This window comes from Mirounga angustirostris, unplaced genomic scaffold (genome assembly GCF_029215605.1).
Source record: "Mirounga angustirostris isolate CCGP_5_RB_7025 unplaced genomic scaffold, mMirAng1.0.hap1 SCAF_11, whole genome shotgun sequence".
NCBI lineage: Eukaryota > Metazoa > Chordata > Mammalia > Carnivora > Phocidae > Mirounga > Mirounga angustirostris.
Genome location: NW_026991719.1, coordinates 14,744,183 through 14,764,255, shown reverse-complemented (window position 1 = coordinate 14,764,255; position 20,073 = coordinate 14,744,183). Strand labels below are relative to the sequence as shown.

At 38.6% G+C, this 20,073-nt stretch overlaps 1 protein-coding gene across 4 annotated transcripts in view; it reads right to left on the bottom strand.

Annotated features, from left to right (window-relative positions):
- The window catches only part of CDKL5 (cyclin dependent kinase like 5), a 210,902-nt gene that overhangs the window by 150,101 nt on the left and 40,728 nt on the right, over nucleotides 1–20,073 (bottom strand). Inside the window, exon 2 of one of the 4 annotated variants that reach the window (XM_064573835.1) lies at nucleotides 16,310–16,474. The exons of the other annotated variants lie outside the window; for them this stretch is intronic. The gene's annotated coding sequence lies outside the window, so the exon portion shown is untranslated. The remainder of the gene's footprint in view (nucleotides 1–16,309; nucleotides 16,475–20,073) is intronic. 4 annotated transcript variants of the gene reach the window in all.

Below are 20,073 nucleotides of genomic sequence, written 5' to 3'. Positions count from 1 at the left end.
CAGGGACTCCAGGATCATGACCTGAGCAGAAAGCAGTCGCTTAACCAACTGAGCCACCCAGGTGCCCAACAGGTCCACAGTACTTGTGTTTTTAATTTCATGCAAATAATATGTAAAGCCCTGTGAAATACAAACTACCACCTTTCTGTTTAAGGACTCACAGAGCCTAAAACCTAAAATAAACCCTATCTAGTCATATGAATGAAGAAACAAAGCTTATATCCAGGTCTCCTAATCAGTTTATTAAGGAGGAGCTCTGCTCTGGCTTGACTGAAGGGCCATTCACAACATAGTAAGTGGAAAAACTAGAGAGCTTCCTAGTGTCCCCAGAGCTTACTTTTCAGCATGTTATCATCATTTTCCTTGAAGTAACTCCCAGTTTACTTAATCACAGACACACGACTCAGTATTTTAAAGAAACCCATGCACATTCAAAATGTAAATATTGTCTATCATCTACTTTGAATTATTCAAACATATGCCTATGTCAACATAGGTTAATATAACCTAATAATTTTAAAAACCAAAAGTGAGTTTTTAGTTTCTACACTTTAATATATGCTCCTTAGAAAATGAAAAATCACAGCGCCTGGGTGTCTCAGTCAGTTAAGCCTTGATTTTGGCTCTGGTCGTGACCTCAGAGTTGTGAGATGGAGGCCCTGCATCAGCTCCATGCTGGGTATGGAGCCTGCTTAAGATTCTCTCCCTCTCCCCTCTCTAAAAAAAGGAAAGAAAGAAAATGAAAAATCATTATTTCAGTAATCAACACTAACTAGATTGATGAATAATCAGGTCTAGTGCACTCCTTGTTGGCACAAACCCTTCCTCTAACTGGACCCTGTTTCTATTCTTCTGAGAATCAGGGTGTCTTCTGACATGAGGGTGTCAACCCTCAGTAATTATGTGACCACAGACAAGTTATTTAATGTTTTTAAGCCTGTTTTCTCATTCACTAAGAGGGACTGATACTACCTGCTTATAGGCTAATGGGGAGGATTCAAGGTTATATAAGTAAAGCCTCTGATGCATGGAAAGCACATAATAAAAAACAACTATTATTAGTAATTAAATAATAACACTAGTTTAACATAATAAAGGAAATAAGAAGGCTAATAACTCTAGAATGTGGGATTTATCATCTCAGTTTTGAGCCTGCCCTTGAAAAGATTCCCCAGTTGAGACAAGTAATTTATGTCAAGACCCAAAAGGAATAATAGATTCATGAAATGTCATAAGCATTTTTAAAAGCAGTATTTTTGTTGAAGAAAATAGAACATTTTTAAAGCAAGCAATATCTTAGTCTTGCCAGTTCTGATGACAATTAAATTATTTGCAAAGCACTTTTATTTTATTAAGTTGAATAGTATCACTGGAAAATTTGTACTCACCCTAAACAATTTAGAACTATGCTAAATCCAGAACCATTTCTCAAACTGCATTGTACTATCAACACTACTGATAATACAAAGTTGTGTAAGTAAAGATACCTTCCACTAACTATATAAAGTAAAACACCTTCCATTGTGCCAGGACAAAAACCAAGAATTGACAGATTGATGAGCATTGATAAGCAGAACTGGTGAGATATATTTGTAAAGCATTTGATTTGGAGTGCAAGCAAATGCACTTCAATTACCTGTAGCTCTAAAATGTTTCAAGAAAGGGGCGCCTGGGTGGCTCAGTTGGTTAAGCGACTGCCTTCGGCTCAGGTCATGATCCTGGAGTCCCTGGATCGAGTCCCGCAACGGGCTCCCTGCTCGGCGGGGAGCCTGCTTCTCCCTCTGACCCTCCCCCCTCTCATGTGCTCTCTCTCTCTCATTCTCTCTGTCTCAAATAAATAAATAAAATCTTTAAAATAAATAAATAAATAAAATGTTTCAAGAAAGAAATGAGACAAACAAAAAAGGTACAGTTAGGGGACTACAAATAGAAGCACTATGCTTGAACTATGAAAATGATTCCTCGTTTTCAAAAGATAAAACACAAAAAGGAGAGGTGAGTTACAAAGTCTAAACTCTAAAGAAATGTGCCATCAATTAATTACTATCACAGGATTTTAAAAAAAGGTGGAGGCAATAGATTATTGTTTAGAACAGGCAAAATAACCTTTAACAATTTCCATAAACCATTATTTTATTCCAACAAAATTAAACCAAAGAGGAAAAGCACTTCCGGAATGTTGGTGTGAGGAACTCCACATGGACCTCTTCCCCAGCAAAACAATCTTAAATAATGAAAATTATATTAACAATGTCTCAAAAGTGCCTTAAGGACATTTGCCTTAGCGGCAAAAGCAGTGACTCTGTGTTATCTGAGCCACAACCCACTTCCTTACTCCACCCTACCCCCAGCTCTACTCCAGGTGGGTATAGCCAGGAAGACAGGGCATACTCTAACCCCAGCTCCCTGACTAGAGAAGTAAAGAAAAAACAGAGAAACAAGAAAGACATGAAATATACAGAAAACAAAAAGCAAAATAATAGATGAAATCCAATAATATCAATAAAAATATTAAATGTGAAAAGATTAAACAATCCAATCAAAAAGTATGAATTGTAAGATTGGATAAATAAACAAGATCCAACTATATGCTGTCTACAGGAGACACACTTTAGATTCAAAGATACAAATAGGTTGAAAGTAAAAAAGATGAATAAAGACACATCATGCTTAAGAAAGTTAGAATGGCTATATTAAAATCAGACTAAACAGACATTAAGACTAAAACTATTAGGTAGAAACTAAGGAAATCTCAATAAAATACGCACTTCGGTAATAACCAATATCAGTAATCCATAACCAGTAATCAATAGTCATTTACTAAATATAAACATTTTATAGTGTTAAAAGGGTCAATCTATCAGGAAGATAAAAAAATTATAAATATACACACCAAAACTGAACCAAAGAAATAAGAAAATTTGGATGAGCACAAGCAAGATACGGATAATAAGGGATCAACTGCTGAGAAAATACTCATGGGGACCTATCCTTTGTTAATGTATCAATACCTAAATCTGACTGCAAGTTTTGTCTGATAAATATGTTTTCTAGTCTTGAGTTGGATATAAGTTACTAAGGAATGCTAATGTTGCTTCTTTTATGAATATACTACAGGAATAAAACCTAAAAACTGTTAATATGAGTAAACATCTCCATAAAACATTTTTTAAAAAGATTTTATTTATTTGAGAGAGAGAGCCAGACAGCACAAGAAGGGGGAATGGCAGAGGGAGAGGGAGAGGGGGAGGGAGATGCAGGCTCCCCGCTGAGCAAGGAGCCCAATGTGGGGCTCCATCCCAGGCCCCTGGGATCATGACCTGAGCCAAAGGCAGATGCCCAACTGACTGAGCCACCTAGCACCCCTATAAAACATTTTTTTTTAATTTAGGTATTAGAAAATAGAAATAACTATAAACACTTTAGTAGTTATTTACATTGTCCTTTCCAAATCAAGTTTGGAACATTAAAATACTACCATCAATTTTAATTTGTATTAATACTAAATATTAAAAGGTTCAAACGTATTACAAATAATGTACATAGTGAGAGGGAAAAAGTAGAGATGCTATTTTTCCATTTATCATTTTCTTAAAATGTTAGTTAAAAATTACAGTTTAAAATACATGAAAACTCACCACATCATAGGAAAATTGTTTCAATATGTAAGATCTTTGCTATTCAACTTCTTTAGACAAGTTTGGTCGATAGGTTCTTGAAAACTGTAGAGGCCACTTTTAGACAACAGTCTTGAGCAATGAAAAGGCAAAAGGGCCCACAGCAACCAACCGACCACCACCAGGCTGAATGCAAACAAGCTCATTAAGTGACGGACCCTGATGAAATAGTGATAGATCCGAACTAACCAATGGGCTACTTACAACCAGGCAGTTACCAAAAAAGTGAAAATTCCATGTCCCCATACTCCCTCATTCCACCCTATAACTGTGGCCCCTCACCATAGCCTCATCATAGATCGTCCCTCCTTTGCTGTCCTGCCTGCTTCTTCCTTGCAATGTATTCAGTAAACTTGTCTCCTTTGTTCTGCCTTGGGTGAATTCTTTCACCACCCACACTCCTGGCCCCCATCTGATAGGGATGTCCCACAGAAATCATGCACTATCTTATGTTTACTTCTAACTTTGGCATAGAAAATACCTAAGGCCTGAATTGCCTCTCCACCAGGTTAAAGTACCCAGGAGCAAGGATTCCATTTTCATAGTTCTATATTTCTTCTGTGCAGCAAAACAGACCTCCACATTTATCTTCGTCTACCAGTAACTCTGTGACCTTGGGTAAGTCACTTCCATTTAATCAATACGCTATAAAAGGACCTTGACTGTAATACTACAGTGTGTATACTTTAATCTTTAGTTATTTGAAATTATTGAAGGTTCTGTAAGGGAGAAAATTTTGCCACCCTAAAATATGCTTCTGGAGCACCTGGGTGGCTCAGTCAGTTAAACATCTGACTCTTGATCTCAGCTCAGCTCTTGATTTCAGGGTTATGAGTTCAAGCCCCCCATGGGGTTCCACAATGTGTGTGGAGCCTACGTTAAAAAAAGAGAGAGAAAGAACCAACAGGCTTTGAGTTCAGAAACACCTCTTAATAGGTTAGCTGCTTTTCATGTTGTTATGTTTTCTAGGAGATATAAGAGAAAGTAAATCTGTGTCCAGGAAAGTTCTCCAAAGGGACAGAGGCTGAAATCTTTGAAAGCCCTTCAACTTAAATGCAATGTGCTTTTCAATCTGACCCTGCTGGTTATTTTTGAGAAACTGCAAACACAGAAGCTTTAAAAAGCCAAGTAAGAAGTCACCTTTTTGTGGTGCCTGGGTGGCTCAGTCAGTTAAGCATCTGCCTTCGGCTCAGGTAGCTAACTGAAGCGACCCTTCTGTTAAGGGTCCTGGGATCAAGCCCCGCATAGGGCTCCCTGCTCAGCGGGGAGTCTGCTTGTCTCTCTTCCTCTCCTTCTGCCCCTCCCCCTGTTTGCGCACCCACTCTCTCTCTCTCTCTCTCTCTATCTCTCTCAAATAAATAAATCTCAAAAATAGTAATTTTAATCTAGAAAAATAGAGAGTCACCTTTTTGTAAAAGACATTTACATTTATAAGGGAAATGTCCATTTGTAAGGGTGTATCCCAATCTGGACCTGAAAGAAGGGGATGACTAAATCTCTAGAAACTGTCACCAGTGGAGAAGGCCTGGACTGAAATCTGCATAACAACCCTACCCTTGTTTACTGTGCTCTTCCGGGTAACCTCCCATAACTGACTCTCTACCCCCAACATCTTTTATCTTTGGCTGAAGATGGTATTTAAGGTAATGGCTTCAGCCATTTCAGAACTGCTCACTTCTCCTGGGTCTCTCCCAGGTTTACAAAAGCTATATGTATTATTAAACCTTGTTTGATAAGTTCTTGTTAATCTGCCTCATGTCAATATCATTCTTAGACCAGCTAGAATAACCTTTAAAAGTAGAAGTAAACTTTTCTTCCCCAGTAGTTCCTAAATTTAGTGATACCACTGAACTTGTAAATAAGAAAGCACTGTTGCAAGGGGTGGGAGGGGAGTGGTTTGGAAGAGATAGAAACTTGGGAGACTAGCAAAACAATTAAAAGAGTACTGCAAAAGGCCAGGTAAGATAAGGTAGTAAGAGCGATGAGAACAAAGGCAAAAGAAATGTAGATAAAATTAAATTTCCTTACAACTTGCAGTCCACTGACAAATACTTGAGACAAGCAGAGTATCACATTCCTCAAAGAACTCAAAACTGTCTTAATGCTTTGCTAGAGGCAAAAAGCAACCTTAGCTTGACAACAGGCAGACCTCCAGGATTCTGTAACTCTTCTTCAACATATGAAAATTCTTCTGGAAACTTTGTCTTTACCCCTCCCCCGCAATTTAAAAGTGTGTAATCACTCCACACAATCCCAGGGCAGCTCTTACAGCCCAGGGGTCTTGTCCCCCATGCTTTAATAAAAACACCTTTTTGCACAGAAGCCACCTTAAGAATTTCTTCTTGATTGTTCCCAGCTCCCAGCCCACATCACAATAGCAGAGGTGGACATGGGATAGTTTTCGGGGAAATAATTAACACATACCATACTGTTAAAATTTTTCTGTTACCATACTGGGCCATGAGGTGAATAATCACTGCCAGAAATGCCTATAAATATGGACAAAATCTAGTCTGATACTGTCAAAGGGAACAAAAATGATTATTTTTTTAATTTGTAGAGATTTTATTTCATTAGAATTAAAGTTCCCTTGATGGCCTACTTTTTGTATACCATCTTCTCCCTCTAGGTCTTTAAAAAGACCACAACTCTTATACTTAAAATTAGATGCCAGAGACTAAATTAGGCAAAAAGTAAAATTGAAATTTTGTTTTAAACAAAGGATCTTTATAGTCAAAGAAGTAAAAAGCATTGGCTTCACACACCTCACTTATAACTAGGATTTTTCTGGACCACTAATTAAAGATAAGGTACCGAAATTAAATATTGGAAAGGAGGGGCACACAAATTTTTTTTGTGAAGCCATTACCTTTTGTACAGTATCTTATTCTACTTCCTTCTTTGAAGTCACAACAACAAATAACATGAGGCATCTTCACAGTCACTGTGAATTAAGCAAGGGATCCTGGCTGCCTCAAGAACTTCTGTTTTAAAGGTATATACAGTTGACCCTTCAATAATTAAGGGATTAGGGGAGGGACCCCTGCACAGTCAAAAATCCATGTGTGACTTTGACTCCCCTTAACCAGAAGTCTTACCAAAAACATACACAGTTGATTAACACATTTTGTAGGTTATATGTATTATATACTATATTCTTAAAGTAAGCTAGAGAACAGAAAATGTTATTAAGAAAATCATAAGAAGGAAGGCCTGAGTGGCTCAGTTGGTTTAGAGTCTGCCTTCGGCTCAGGTCATGATCCCAGGGTCCTGGGATGGAGGCCCAACATCTCCACATTGGGCTCCCTGCTCAGCAGGGGAGGCTGCTTCTCCCTCTCCCACTGCCCCTCCCCCTGCTAGTTTCTCTCACTCTCTCTCTCTCAAATAAATAAAATCTTTAAAAAGAGAGAGAGAGAAAGAAAGAAAAAATCATAAGAAAAATACATTTAAAGTACTGAAATCTATTGAAAAAAATCCATGTATAGGTGGACCTGTTCAATTCAAACCCATGCCGTCCAAGGGTCATCTATAATTCATGATAATTACCTGCCTTACATATTCTATTGTATGAACAATGTGGCACATACAAAAAAGTGCTCTATGTTAGCTTTATTTTTCCTTTTTTTCATGAAAGCATAGAAGCATCTGTCTTATTAAAATTCAGTTTTGATCCGCATAGAAAGAAAATTTTCTAATAATCCATAAAAAGAGTATTATTTATACCTCTTAATACACATTCCTAATTATAGCCAATATGTCCATACACGGGGGAAAGCCCAAGAAACATTCTAAAATTCAGAAAATAAACTTAGAATGAAAGGATACTTCATTGCCAACTTGAGCCAAATTGTTCCAGATTAAGATGTATAACAAATAGATGCTATATCTTACTGTCTAATGAGATAAATACAAAAGGAACAAACTCCTTATCTTTCAATTTGTATCATCACTTTCCCATCTTGTCAAATAACAGAAATTACATTTTTTAAACTACATGGTGTATATTACGATTCATGGATTTATAGGATATTCTTATACATTCTCCTAAGCAATGTTAGCATTTGATTTTAGGGCTTATGACCTAACCTACACATTTCAAAAAACCTTGATCGTCTAAGTTTTTCTCTATATAAGATGCCAATTATTATTTTGGGGGGGCCCCAGCCACATTTCTTTAAAAAAAAAAAAAAAAAGAATTCCACCCATGGTCCCAGAAGCCAGTCCTTCATATCATTGGACACTGGCCCTTTGCCACAGCTTATTGGACTAAAGAAAAAGCTTGTGGCTGAAGCCAGAACTATCACATTCTCCTTTCTGGGAGATGGGAATTCAAACTCAGAGACCAAGACAGTGATTAGATATTAAAGAGCTAAGAAGATCCTGTAAACTCAAGGGCTTAAGCTGCTGTTTTAAGGCAGCTGTAACATACTACCTGCAAGTGAATGAGTGAGAAATTTGAAAATGACTTAAAGAGAAGCAATTCGGACAGGCAAGGGGTGAGAGAAGCAATTGCTTGATTATTTCCTGCAATTGAGTCCAGGCATATTCCAGGTTCTTACAATAAAACCTCATTTTACTTACTTATGTTTTGTTAAGGAAGTTTCTATTCCTTAAGACACTGCTTAATTATAATATGAAGTATATCACATTAATATATTAATACATGTATTAAGTAATCAATTTGGCTGCTCTAACAGAGAGACCCAAAATATTAGTGGCTTAAATAAAAGAGAAGTTTATTTCTCTCTCATGTAAAAGTCTGGATGAGTTGCTTTCCAGCTCACAGACCAAGATACATGCTTCAGCTCTCACCATTCTGCCTGCATCCCAGATACAGGATAGAGGAAAAAGTGGGGTACAAGAAAGGCAAAACTCTTTCTTCTTAGGGAACACCACAAAATATGTACCCAGAGTTTCCATATTCTATTGGCCAACACTTAATCCTACACCCACACCAGGCTGCAAAGGAAACTGGGAAATGTAGTCTTTATTTGGGTGGCAAGCACCTGTTAAAAAACACCAATTATTACAGTAAAAGTGAACAGATATTGGAAGTCAAAATATATTAGTCTAAGACTATGTCTAAGCGGTACATCTAACTCTCCAGAATACTTCAGTCATTATCAGTGAATGCTCTTTTATTTTTTTTTTTTTAAGTTTTATTTATTTATTTGACAGAGAGACAGAGCACAAGCAGGGGGAGCAGCAGAGGGAGAGGGAGAAGCAGGCTCCCCGCTGAGCAGGGAGCCTGATGTGGGGCTTGATCCCAGAACCCTGGGATCAGGACCTAAGCCGAAGGCAGACGCTTAGTGACCTAGCCACCCAGGTGCCCCAAAGTGAATGCTCTTTTAAAAGAAATTAGAAGAGATTCTCCAACCCTTGAGAAGAAAAAAAGGAAAATTAAATGGGAAAGAGACAAATGAACCACCCCCAACACACACATAATGGACTACAGGAAGGAGATAAATGAAAACTATTTTCAGCACTTTCTTTTATCATGTCCTTACTCCCTTACTCTTTCAGATCATCCATTTAAAAAAAATAATAATCCAGAGCTAGCAGGCATGTTACACGGGCACTGCAGAAGACAGAAGGCAGACCTGGAAAGAAAAGGATGTAGTGGGAGTCTAAGAATAGCAGACCACTTAATTTTGCTGGCTGAATGTATCAATCTAGCTGACAAAATTTTGAGACTCTGTATTTCAGAGACCCTCGAAGTTCTCAAATTAAAATCTCTTGCAAAAGGCTACTTCCTTTTATTCACCATTAGTAGAATGGACTATGAACATATCAGAAAGTCAACACAATCTTATGACATATTTGGTTACTTTTAACCCCACATCCACCGAAGACTATGTAGAACTATTCATATTTAAATTTTGTGCCTGTTTTCTTTCCCAAAACTCCCAAAGGTTTTCTGACCTGGAATTCATTTCTTAGGATTGTAAAATTTTAGTAACAACAGGAAAAATCAGTGAATAAACAGAAATTACATAGTAAAATACATTAGGAAAAGGCCATGCTGTTAATAAAAAAAAAAAAGTTATCCAAAATACAGCATTTTAAATTCTCAAGTGACGATAGCATAATAACATTTCCTCAGTAAATACTGTAAGAAAATGGAAATCTTGAGGCTCAAAGTATTATAACATCCCTACCATGTACTGATGAAATGAGGCCAAAATAGATGACCAAAATGGGAAACTCAATGTATTGGATCATTCTATTGTGAACTTCATCCAGCTAGAAACTGTGTTTCCCAGAATTCCCTTCCCTGTATGGTACATCAAGTTAGAGATGGCCAAACTCTTGGAAGGTGTTTATGGTTAGACATGGTGAGGACAAATGTAGATGCACCTGGCAGGTTTCAGCTTGTCTTCACCTTCATCTTGTCCCCTCTATGTCCAGCTCTTCTTCCTCACCTAGCCAATAGTGGCCCAAGACCCATCAATTAGAGACAGGCTGTGGGCTTTGGACCCATCAAGGAAGTAGCTACACAGAGGAAATAGCCTCCCACAGACCTCTTCACAGTAACCCTCTTTGCATTCCCACTTTGATGGCTCTTACACACACGGCTTGTTAAAATTTTCCCAGTAAGCTCTGACTTATACACCTGTACCAGTGCCTCAGGAAAATCTATTAATTTTATTTTTTTTATTTTATTTTTTTATTTTTTATTTTTTTATTTTTTTTAAGATTTTATTTATTTTTTGACAGAGAGAGAGACAGCGAGAGAGGGAACACAAGCAGCGGGAGTGGGAGAGGGAGAAGCAGGGGGAGTGGGAGAGGGAGAAGCAGGCTTCCCGCAGAGCAGGGAGCCCGATGCGGGGCTCGATCCCAGGACCCTGGGATCATGACCTGAGCCGAAGGCAGACGCTTAACGACTGAGCCACCCAGGCACCCCTAATTTTATTTTTTTTAAAGACTTATTTATTTATTTGAGGGGGGAGAGGTAAAGGGAGAAGGAGAGAATCTTAAGCCGGCCTGACTCAGAGCTCAATCCCACGACCCTGAGATCATGACCTGGGCGGAAACCAAGAGCCAGACGCTCAACTGACCGTACCACCCAGGTGCTCCAGTGACTATTTTTCTTATCCATCCCCTTCCTGATTTTCACATCCCCAGTAACTCTACAGTTGTATATAGTCTGCTCATATAATAAATCCCTTATCCCAGAACACTCAGAGCGGTTCTATTTCTCAGAAAGAATCTTGACTAATATACTCAAAATTCAGCAAATTTATAATCCAGCAGTATTGACAAAAAGGATTTAAATACTGAAAGCCATTTCCCTATAACTACTAAGCTGAATTTTTCCTGAGATAACCAGGTTCACTCCACCAATTTATTTCTGTATGTGAGAAATGTTCGCTGCTTTCTATCAAGGGATTCCTAAAAGCACTGCTCTGTTCCTTTTATTTCCCTACATATAGCACATTTAAAAAACTTACTAAACAATCCAAATTATAGTATTTATTCTAAGTTGTTTTACTAAGAATGTTAATATTTATTTTATAAGTATTGTTTAACCAATTTATCATCTGAGAACTTGCTGAGACAAATGGACAAGAAATTCGTGATTCTTAAGATATCTTCTCTGAAATGGGCCCATGAATTCTAAAATTATAAAAATGCAAAACTTTTAATCATTAGAAACACCTTCCCCCACAAAAAAGAAATCAACATATACTAAGCACTCAAGTCCTGAACTATACACTCATAAGTCTGGATTCAATGATTCTTTAAGTCACCTTTTCTAAAGATTCCCCAAGCTCTATTTGGAACTTAACAACCTTAACCACCTAACATACATTTTCATACTTTTACAAATTATTGACTATTTTCTTCATAACTATGACATTAAAATGTCCTCTAGTTAGCCTACCATATTCAAAGGCATAAAAACAACTCACAATTGAAAAGACAGTCTGCCATGAGTAAGAACCATAATTAAATACAGATTCAGGTACTGATCTCTAAAGCACTACTTATGACTGAGAAAACTTATTACAGTTGACCCTTGAACAACACAAGTTTGAATTGTGTTGGTCCACTTTTACACAAATTTTCTTTAAGATTTATTTATTTATTTATTTGAGAGAGAGAAAGAGAGTGCGCGTGCAGAGGGAGAGGCAAGAAAGAATCTCCAGCAGACTCTGCAGCAGACAATGAATGCAGAGCCCAGTGTGGGGCTCAATCTCATGACCCTGAGATCATGACCTGAGCCGAAACCAAGAGTTGGACAGAACTGACTGAGCCATCCAGGTGCCCCTACAAGACTTTTTAATTAAATATATTGGAAAATTCTTTGGAGACTTGCAATAATTTGAAAAACAGACAAACCACAAAGCCAAAAATATCAAAAAAATTAAGAAAAAGGTATGTCCTGAAGCATAAAATACACCTACATACTAGCCTATTGTATCATTTACTACCATAAAATATACACAAATCTATTATAAAAAGTTAAAATTGCCAAAAGTTATGCACACACAGACCATACATGGTGCCATTCAGTCGAGTGAAATGTAAACAAATGTAAAGATACAGTATTAAATCACAACTGCATAAAACTGTAGTACATACTGTACTACTGTAATAATTTCCTAGCCACCTTCTGTTGCTTTTGAGGTGAGCTCCACTGCTGTATCTTCTTAAAATGCCATGTGACACTAAACATCTTCGTGTGAGCAGTTCATCCCTCCAGTAAATTGCTTATCACAGTAAAAAGTGATCTCTCACAGTTCTCACATAGTGTTTAGTGCAATACTGTATACCGTGAATAACACCATGGGACCCATAAAAAGTGCCACTAGTAATGCTGGAAGTGCTCCCAAGAAGCAGACAAAAGTCATGACAAGAAAAAGTTGAATTCCTTGATATGTACCACAGGCTCCGAGCTAGACATGAAGCCTGCTTGGGATTCTCTCTCTCCGTCTGTCCCTCCCCTCCCACTCAGGCTCTCGAAGGAAGGAAGGAAGGAAGGAAGGAAGGAAGGAAGGAAGCAAGCAAGCGAGCGAGCGAGCGAGCGAGCGAGCGAGGGAGGAAGGGAGGGCAGCTTTTATGTGGGTACAGTATTGCTGTAGACTCTAATATGAATCATGAAAATGCCAAGTCATTATATGACAACTTAAAGCAAAAGGAAGATAAAGGATACAAAGCTGGAGAATTTAATGCCAGCAAAAGATGGTTTAATGATTCAGAAAGAGGTCTGGTTTTAAAAATGTCAGGACAGGGCACCTGGGTGGCTCAGTCGGTTAATGTGTCTGACTTTGACTCGGGTCATGATCTCAGAGTCCTGGTTCCACACTCAGCGGGGAGTCTGCTTTCTCTCTGCCTCTGCTTCTGCCCCTCCCCCCAGTTGGTGCACTCTCGCTCGCTCGCTCTCGCCCACATGCGTGCGCACGTTTTCTCTCAAATAATTTTTTTTTTAGTGTCAGGATAACAGTAGAAACAGCTTCTGTCCATCAAGATGCAGTAGCCGAGTTCCCAGATGCCATTAAGAAAATCACTGAGGATTAAAGATAAGGGGCAGGGACAGTGAAAGTGCCACCCCCTTTTTAAAAGTTGAATATAAACAAACTGATGAACATTTTAGCAACCTGACAACTTATTCACATGGAAAAAAATAGTTCTTTCGGGTTATGCAAAAATATATATATATTAATTCTGGGTACATCCTTAGAGGTGGGTTTTTGTTCATAGTAATGTTGTCAAAAGACTAAAGAAATAGACTAGTCCAGTGGTACAGAGCATAATAAAAAGCTTCCTGAGCCGAAGTCCTACATCGGTTCCTTTCCTGTGTATGTTAAACAAAGTGTAGCTTGAATTCTTGGCATTGAAACTAGAGAAGGAACTAAAAGATAAACATGCAGCTTTCAGTACTGGGTGTAGTATATGGATCAAAAGGTAGATGATGGGGGCGCGTGGGTGGCTCAGTTGGTTAAGCAACTGCCTTCGGCTCAGGTCATGATTCCAGGATCATGGGATCAAGCCCCACATCGGGCTCCTTGCTCAGTGGGAAGCCTGCTTCTCTCTCCCTCTCTGCCACTCCCCCTGCTTGCGGTCTCCTGCTCTGTCTCTGTCAAATAAATAAATAAAATCTTTAAAAAAAAAAAAAAAGGTAGATGAGGGATGCAGGGTGCTAAGCCATTTAGAGAAAATGTTAGGGAAAGAAATCTATATTCATGATAACGAATCAATTTTCTTCTGTAAAACGGAGATAAACAGTAAAGGGTGAGTAGAGCCAGCACTGCTTACTTGCCTTTTTTGGCCATAAAAAGTTTATTATTAATTTCATAAAAAGTTTATCATTAATTTCATTTTAGGAGAACGTTGATATTCACTGGCCCTTGGATTCAGTGCTCATGGTCACTATCAAATAGGTTCAAGAAACTAGGTTATTTGTTCACTTACATACCTATTATCTGTTCCCTGCTAGAATGTAAGCTTCACAAAGACAGGTCTATTTGTTGAATCACAATGAAGAGGGTGGTGGTGAAGAAGAAAGAATGCATGTAAAGCCCTCAGGGTTGACCATAGGCATTGCTTAACTAAGTGAGAGACTGAGTTTACCTACAGCCAATGAGTATCTAGCAGATTTGAACTTAACGCACTGACTGTTGTCAAGTGTAAATTTTTGAAAACTTTCAAATAAAGCTGATTATAAGAAAAAAAGAAAAATGAAAATCACTGAGGAAAAAGGGTATCTGACTGAACAGGTTTTTAATGCAGACAAAAGTACCCTCTTCTGGAAAAAAATACCACAAAGGACATTTATTAGTAAGGAAGAGAAGTAAACACCAGCATTTAAGGCAGGAAGGGATAGGCTATCTCTGTTCCGTACAGTGCAGTTAGGTAAATGATCAGGACTACCCTTATCTATGAAGTTGCTACCTCCCACCCTCGCCAGGCCTTGAAGGGAAAAAATAAACACCAGCTGCCAGTCTTTTAGCTATACAACAAGAAGGCCTAGACAAAGTCAACCCTTTTTCTGGACTGATTCCATGAATGTTTTGTCCCTGAAGTCAGGCTGGTAAGGGACTGCCTTGCCTTTTAAAGTTCTTTTGACTGGGACACCTGGGTGGCTCAGTTGGTTAAGCATCTGCCTTCGGCTCAGGTCATGATCCCAAGGTTCTGGGATTGAGTTCCTCTCCTTGCTCAGTGGGAAGTGTGTGTGCGCTCTCTCTCTCCCTCCCACTCTCTGACAAATAAATAAGGAAATCTTTATTTTTTTTTTTTAAAGATTTTATTTATTTATCTGACAGAGAGACACAGCAAGAGAGGGAACACAAGCAGGGGGAGTGGGAGAGGGAGAAGCAGGCTTCCCGCTGAGCAGGGAGCCTGGATGCAGGGCTCGATCCCAGGACCCCGGGATCATGACCCGAGCCGAAGGCAGACACCCAACGACTGAGCCACCCAGGCGCCCCAAATAAGTAAATCTTTTAAAAAATAAAGCTCTTTTGACCTTGAACAATGTGCCCCTGACTACCCAGAACACAAGTTCAACATCAAAGGTGTTGAAGTAGTCTACTTGCTCCCAAATACAACATCTCTATTTCAACATCCAGCCTCTAGATCAGAGGGTCCTAAGTATCTTAAAGGTTCATTACACATGGTATTCTATGGAAAGGACTGTCAACACTACGGAAGCAAACCCTGACAGAGATCAACTCATCAAAGTCTGGAAGAATTATGCTATTGAAGGTGCCACCATTATAGAAAAAGCCATGAAAACCATCAAGACTGAAAAAAAAATTCCTGCCAGAGAAAACTGCATTGAGATGTTGTGCATGACTCCACACAGGCTTTACGACAGAGCCAATCAAGGAAACCATGAAAGAGATTATGGATATGGCAAAAAAAAAAAAAGGTGAAGAGTAAAGGGTTTCAAAATACAGATCTTGAAGAAATTCAAGAGCTAACAGACACCACATCAGGGGAATTAACAGAAGACAACTTGATGGAGAGGAATGCCTCCAAACCAGTGCCAGATGATGAGGAAGAAGATATAAAAGAAGCAGTACCAGAAAACAAACTGACATTACACAATCTGGCAGAAGGGTTCTGATTATGAAAGGCTGCTTTTGACTTAAAACTTAAACCTTTCTAAGATTTGAGCACTGAAACTAAATCAAACAGAAGGATTAGTACCATATCAAAACATTTCTAGAAAAATGAAAAAGCAACAAAGTCAGACAGAAATTATAATGTATTTCCATAAAGTTACACAGGGAGGGTGCCTGCCTCTCCTGCCTCCCCTTCCATCTCTTCTACCTCTTCCACATCTCCCACCGAGACAAGATGAATTCCTCCTCTTCCTGTTCCTCCTCTTAAGCCTACTCAACACAAAGACCACAAGGATGAAAACCTTTATGATGATCCACTTCTACTTAATGAATAATAAATAATCATCATGCCATAGAGTTAATAAACTTATCTATTGTGTGTGTCTTCACAGAAACATCTAATAACCATACATCAGGAACTGTACGAGATGTTTTTTTGTCATCATCATTGCCTAAGTATTCATCATGTAGAACATCGTGTGCAAGACTTGTATGGAAGTGGATAGCCTATCCTTAAATAGACACAAGATGAGTGATATTTAATATAAAATTAATAATGCATACGTTTTTGAGGCGCCTGGGTGGCTTAGTTGTTAAGCGTCTGCCTTCGGCTCAGGTCGTGATCCCGGGGTCCTGGGATCAGGCCCCGCATCAGGCTCCCTGCTCAGTGGGGAGTCGGCTTCTCCCTCTCCCTCTGTCTGCTGCTCTGCCTACTTGTGCTTTATCTCTCTGTCAAATAAATAAATAAAATCTTTAAAAAATAATAATAATGTGTTCATTTTCTGTTTTATAACTTTGCTTTCAAAGAATTACATTACTGTACAGTATTGCCTCTCTCATAATTGGAGAAATTAGCCTATCATCACAGGTAAGTGGTTTTTCAAAAATGTAACAAAGTCGGGGCACCTGGGTGGCTCAGTTGGTGGGCAACCAACTCTTGATTTTGGCTCAGGTCATGACCTCAGGGTTGTGGAGTGGAGCCCAGCGTCAGGCTCCATGCTGGGAGTAGAGTCTGCTTAAAGATTCCCTCTCCCTCTACCCCTCCCCACCATGCTAAAAAAAAAATAATAATAATAATAAAATAAAATAAAAATGTAACAATGTCTCCAACACTGTCTATCTGTTTGACCTCATATAAGACAACATTGATACAGGTACTGACACAGATGATTCATCTTATAAACAGATGTTGTATACTTGCAGTATCAATAAATACACGATAGTACTAGGAATATATTTTCTCTTATGATTTTCCTTTTTCTTTTCTCTAACTTAAGAAAACAGTAAAATACAACATACAAAATGTGTGTCAATTGACTTTATGTTATCAGTAAGGCTTCCTGTCAACAGTAGGCCATTAGTAGTCAAGTTTTGGGGAAGTTACAAGTTACTAAAAGGATTTTATACTGGGGGGGAAGGGTAGGGAATCAGCATCCCCAACCCCCAGAGGTTGTTCAAGGGTCAACTGTATATATGAAAACCCAGCCCTATATGAACTTAGAATATGTACAGAAGGAAAGATTAGGAGATATTCCCTTGTTTAATAAAAGAATTTGCTTCATAATTTATTTGAAAGGAAGATTCCAAAGAAGTGTTTAAAATTATTCCATCTAAAAAAACTCTGAGAAACAGACTATTTTATAAGCTAGTGTTATTCTATAAAAACACATACAATTATAAAAGCAACATTTGTGCTTACTAAAGTCTCAGTATTGGGGCACCTCAGTGGCTCAGTCGTTAAGCATCTGCCTTCAGCTCGGGTCATGATTCCAGGGTCCTGGGACTGAGGCCCACATCGGGCTTCCTGCTCCGGGGAAGCCTGCTTCTCCCTCTCCCACTCCCCCTGCTTGTGTTCACTCTCTCGCTGTGTCTCTGTCTGTCAAATAAATTTTAAAAAACTTTAAAAATAAATAAATAAAGGGGCGCCTGGGTGGCTCAGTCGTTACACGTCTGCCTTCGGCTCAGGTCATGATCCCAGGGTCCTGGGATCGAGCCCCACATTGGGCTCCCTGCTCAGCAGGAAGCCTGCTTCTCCCTCTCCCACTCCCCCTGCTTATGTTCCTGCTCTCGCTATCTCTCTGTCAAATAAATAAATAAAATCTTTAAAAAAAAATTTTTTTAATTAAAAATAAAAAATAAGAATAAATAAATAAAATAAACATTTTAAAGAAAGAAAGAAAGAAAGGCAGGCAGGCTCGGTATTGAATCCCTACCCACAAAATGGTATACAGTTTACATTTTGATTGGAAAGGATTTCTTTAACCCCCTGCAAAATTCCCAACTCAAGAAAGGTACATACAACAACTAATAAAATGATTCAGTAAACCACCAATGGGGGAAAAAATAGTGCATAGCATTTGATTCTATGTAGCTTCCTATAGAATCCTAAAACATGGGTGCCTGGGTGGCTCAGTTGGTTAAGCAACTGCCTTCGGCTCAGGTCATGATCCCGGGTCCTAGGATAGAGTCCCATATAGGGCTCCCCCCTGCTCAGGGGGAAGCCTGCTTCTCCTTCTCCCTCTGCCTGCCACTCCCCCTGCTTGTGCTCTCTCTCTCTCTAATAAATAAATAAAATCTTTTTTAAAAATTAAAAAAAATTTTAAAAAGAATCCTAAAACATTTACTACATTAAAATTTTACTTACAGTGCCAATACATTTTGAAATGAATGGAGAATATTCTGAATTAATTAAGGTCACAATTTTTTTTTAACTTAAATCAGTCTTACACCCCCATCCATTTGCTGTTTATAATTACAGCTATATATTTTTTCAAACTGGAAAATTGCAAATTGAATTCAAATATAGCATGGTCCAAAATTAGAAAAAGATTTTCTTCTAAACTTGATCTTTAAAAATTTTTGATCTAAAGGAATAATGAAATTATTAACCTGCTAGACTGATTAAAGATACTAATTTTTTAAATGAGCAAATTTGAGTCATTACTTGCAAGCTTCGAAAAGTTTTCTAAAGTCTTAATGACAGTTCACACACACATGACATTAATCGAACACCTACCATGTGTAAAGCATTTTGGAAGACATGGGAGTGGGGGTGTCATTCCACAAAGCTAATTACAGCTTCAGCTTTTGTTTGTTCACTCCCATGATTCACAAAATAGTCAAGAGAATCCTTGCTCATTATAATTGCCTTTTTTTTGCTGGTCCATCTCTACAGCTCCATGTTACTGTTAATATTCCACAACCAGGATGGCACAGACTCCCCCCACCCATAGGGATGTTCCTGCAGAAGTTGACTATTTGAAGTTGCAATCACTTTCCCAAGACTGATCAACATCTGCAGACTCCCATGATGATAGCAGTCATAAGACTCCTCCAGCTCGCAGAGCATGCGTAACATTGCCAGAGGACAAGCTACAACAAGACTCTGATCCCTCAGCTGCAATCCACCAAGTAGTCAACTTGGAATTTTCCTGTGAAACACTACCTGACTTCTGCCATATTGACACTCATATACCACTTCTCTCCCCACACAGTTTCAAGAGTTTTTCCTGCAGTTGTCTCTGTCAGCACCACACAGCACTACCCGAGAAAGCCAATGCCCTCTGCAGAAGTGGAGAATTCCAGGGCTACTTCTGGTATGAGGCTTCTAAAATGACACTTACGAAAAACTGGTACATCAGAAGTACCTGTGACTCCACTACTGAGGAATTCTTTAAACTACTGATAAGTTTTCATATATATACAAGTCTTGGGATACATTAAGAATTCTCAACATCACATTAAATTTTAAACATTTAAAGATTTCATAAAATTTGTTTATACAGACTGTAGGAACATTTATGTCATCTCAAAAGATACTATTACGTTTCACTGGGCCTCATGACTGTTGAGGTACTAAGACATTTGGGTTTTGTTTTTTTTTTTAAGATTTTATTTATTTATTTGACAGAGAAAGACACAGCGAGAGAGGGAACACAAGCAGGGGGACTGGGAGAGGGAGAAGCAGGCTCCCCACTGAGCAGGGAGCCCGATGCAGGGCTCGATCCCAGGACCCTGGGATCATGACCTGAGCCGAAGGCAGACACTTAACGACTGAGCCACCCAGGCACCCCAACATTTGGGTTTAAATTCAAAGGTAATTCAGTCATAAGAATGAGATACAGTTTTAAGTTTTCATTTAGGAAGAATTTGTGTTTCCAATAATGCTGGATAACTCGGGCAAACCCTTCCACTGCAAACAATAAAAAGCTGGACAAAAAGAAGACAACTGAGAATGAAGGGGAAAAAAGGAGTTCACAGACTACACATATAGAAAATCCAAAATAATCTACAAATAAACCATAAGAAAAAAAATGAGTTTACCAAAG